Below are 3794 nucleotides of genomic sequence, written 5' to 3'. Positions count from 1 at the left end.
TTGGAGGGGGGAGGGGCCAGGATTGTCTATCCTACCTAAAAACGAACCTGGGCTCCTGCCAATTAAACCTATTAAACCCAACAAAACAACGATTAGGAGGAGGAATTGTTACACCACGTCCTCCAGAGGACTATACCTGCGAAATTGCTTTCCCACCTACTCCCCCCCCCCTTTCATCCCTCTGCCTTTTGTTTTTTTCACAGAAATTCAACGCTGTACTGTTCGCGTTCAGAATTTACTCCCAAACCAGGTATATTTGCAATAGATATTCAATTATTGTTATTAGTTTAATGTGTCAAACAGCCGGTTGAAGTCGTCTTCATGCTCGCAAGTCCCCCGTGAAGCTTGATTTGTGACCGGCAGACAGGAAATAATGCATTAGAGCTGTGATGCAGGGGCCACATGAAAGGAGAAGCGTACCAATATTAGGGTGGATCTCCTTTTGAGAACAAGCTTAAACGAAGTTGTCATTTTGGACAAGTTTTGGCATTTCTCATATTTTTTGCTGAAAATTTGGACCCATTTTCCTATAACTATCAATAATAACTTTTCACAATCTTGATATATTATACATATTTAACATGTAAATTTTGGTGCAATTTGAAATTCTGACCTTGCTTCACAAGTTTTATGGTTTTTATTTAGCAAACTGCCATAGCCCCCAGAGAGCTCCAGCCACTCCACTGGCTCATTGTACCAGAGAACTGAGCGAGCGAGCAAGAGAGAGAGGTAGGCCACAGGAGAGGGAGGCCGCGGTCCTCCTCATCAACCCAGATCCACAGGGACACAGATACGCAAAGTGTATGTGTGTGATGAGTGTGGGTGTGTATGCATGTGGACTGTGTGTGTGTGTATATGCACGCGGTGTGTGTGTGTCCCCCACGAGGCTCTGGGGTTCCAGGCCGCGCTGTGTCGGTACAGATGGGATAACATATGACATGTGAGGGTGTGGGGACACTGTGGGTCTCTGAGTCCATCTGGACTCCCCTCGGATCTGCCGAGCCTCCCTCTGCTCCTCCTTGAGCCATGCATGTGTGTGCGTGTGTGTGTGTGTTATGACAGAGGCAGAGACCCAGAACCCAAAGCATGTAAACACGCGTTTCCTGTTATACAGGGGCGTATTTTAAACCCACCGCTGCCGTAAACCTCAGACACCATGCTAGAATGTAGAACCTTAATGCAGAAAGTGGAACCTAATGCCAGGAAGCTGTGCTGACTCAGACTGGAGCAGAACAATGTCCCCAATTAAACGGGGACAGGAGCGTCCCACGTAAGTGAATTAACGTCGGATGACAAGCGCAATTAATAATTAAAGCAGACCTGTGTGTTACCTCCCTTACACACACAATAGACTGTGATTTGGGGGGCCTAACCCCTGATTCACACCCAGAGCTGAATGTGAGCTCAACTGAACGTGACTGGACATGAGACAGGGTGACCCCTAATTGTTGTCACTTACAATCCCCCCCAACCAGCCTCCTGGGGTTGTGTGTGGGTCACATGAGTCAGACAGCCCTCGCCATCAGGTGTTGACAAGGAGCAGTGCTTGATATTCATGTCAGAATGGGGAAGAGGGGGTAAAGAGATGGAGAGAGCAAGAGAGAGAGTGAGGGAGAGAGGGAGAACAGTGGGCCGCGACTGAAGAGGAAGAAGCAGCTCCATTTCCATATCAAAGGACTCGGGCAGCCGGGGTCCTAATAGTAATTACACTGCCCACAAATTTTGGCGCTCGCTGGTTGGATCATAACAACAACAACAACAACAACACACACCCACACACACCACACCCAAATAAACACACACACACACACACATGCACACACGTTCACAGGGAGGAAAGGAGGGGGGAGGCTCAGAATTGGCCAGGGCTTTCAGGTTATGTTAATACCGCTCATCTATTTAATTAGGCCTCCGGCGCTGTCTTTGTTTACATCTGATGTGCCGTTCTGTTGGAGGGGGCTGGAGGGTGGGGGTCAGAAAGTTTTTTTTTTTTTTAAACAACACTTCATCGGTGTGTGAAGTGGTCCACAATGAGCACTGTCTTAGTGCCGTAATGAGGATGGACCTTTGATGGGTCTCCTGGCTCCATGTCCCTCCCTCTCCACCTCTTTGACTCTGGGGGACGATGGGAGGAAGAAGCATTGTGGGAGCAGTGTGTGGGGACGGTGCTTTGCTCAGTGGCACCACAGTGGCACCTTGGCGGATCGGGATTCGAACTGGCAACCTGATTACAGGGCCGCTTCTTTAACCGCTAGGCCACCACTGCCCCCGCTAGGCTTCCACTGCCCCAAAAATATGGAACGCTTCACAAATTTGCATGTCATCCTTGCGCAGGGGCCATGCTAATCCTCTCTGTATCGTTCCAATTTTAGTATATGTGCTGCCGATGAGGAACTAAAGCTCTGAAATATACCATTTTAATGTGCAAATCTAAGGGACTGTGTGCATAGAACACATATCTGTGTAAAAGAATTAGTTTAGAAATGTTTAAAAATATAGTTTAGTTGTGTTGGGTAAGGTTAAATAATATATACACTGTTATTACCATGGAAGAGTTACCATACAGTGTGTCAGAATGAGACCATAGTGCCCTACCTATGCAAATCCATAGTGCTCACCTATGTTTGATGCAACGTTTTTTTGATGAGCCCCGCCTTTATTGTGCCTATGTGTATAGTTGCGCCAAAAAAGAGACTTTATATGCAAATGTAACATTTGCTGTGTTACTTAGAACTGAGTCCTGCCACATGCGAGTGTGTGTGCGTGCGTGCATGTGATTGCCTGTGTTTATACTATATTAGCATATCTTTCACAGAAGTATGAGTAAAAAGAAAATTCTGATGGGTATTGTGATAGGGCCAATCTTAAGAACACTTAAGAGAAGAGAAAGACAGCGAGACGGCAAGAAGGAGAGATAAGTGGAAAGGTGTTAGAATGAGCTATTTTCCCTCACTCGCGTCCGCTGAAACATCGGCATCATCTCTCTCCGGCTTCATTTTTCACAATTTCATCATTTCATGCATCCGACATTCCCTACCTGTAGCCCCGCAGCTGTGCTCACTGGCCCTTTAATGAGGGAGCTTTGGACGCCTGGGGTGCTGCAACAGAAATGGGTGCTGATGTCTACATGCTACAGAAATCTGTCACCTTTGCATTTGTCTACACGCCAGCTGCGGGATGCATGGAATTTTGTCTGTCACTGCAGTAGATGTTGTCAACCATGGGGACACTGCAGATGGCTAGTAAGAGTTTTTCTTTTTTATACAAAAAATATATCAGTGTGAACTCTGAACCCAGATCAGCGTCTGATTTGCCGCTGGAAAAAGTTTAGGACGAACAAAGTTTCATCTACTTGTGTTTTGTGTAAAATGTGACCTGTGTATCGTGTATGTTGTGTATCTGTCAGTGTCCTGTGTGTGTGTATGAGTGCCCGCGGTTAGATAAAGTCAGCAGGTCAGACTGGAGCACAGTGAGAAATGTCTCATTAATAAACACCGCGAGCAGCTCTGAGAGGAACAGCCATCCTGCTATCACGCTGCCTAACAATGCCTCACAAATGTCCACGCAACGTCTGTGCAACGTCTGTGCTGTGTATGCGCACTCCCACCCGAAGGGAGAGAGGACCCACAGAAGCAGAGCCCTCCTCACCCGTAACCCCTCTGCTGAGGAACTGTAGGACTTGGGGTCAGAGGTCGGCCGGCTGCAACACAAAAGCCTGTCGCGGGCGTGACGGTGTCAAGGTGGTGGAGGCGTTTGTGTTGATGGCACACACCGCAATTATGTTCTTTCTGCCT

General features: G+C 47.4%; 1 non-coding gene across 1 annotated transcript; it reads right to left on the bottom strand.

Annotated features, from left to right (window-relative positions):
* Window positions 1–2289: 2289 nt before the first annotated feature.
* On the bottom strand, window positions 2290–2395 carry LOC114765458 (U6 spliceosomal RNA). Its single transcript, XR_003742644.1, has one exon. It is a non-coding gene; the product is annotated as a U6 spliceosomal RNA (small nuclear RNA).
* Between the last annotated feature and the right edge of the window lie 1399 nt (window positions 2396–3794).

This window comes from Denticeps clupeoides, chromosome 15, assembly GCF_900700375.1.
Source record: "Denticeps clupeoides chromosome 15, fDenClu1.1, whole genome shotgun sequence".
NCBI lineage: Eukaryota > Metazoa > Chordata > Actinopteri > Clupeiformes > Denticipitidae > Denticeps > Denticeps clupeoides.
The sequence above is the reverse complement of the archived record's forward strand: the minus strand, read 5'-3'. Positions and strand labels throughout refer to the sequence as shown.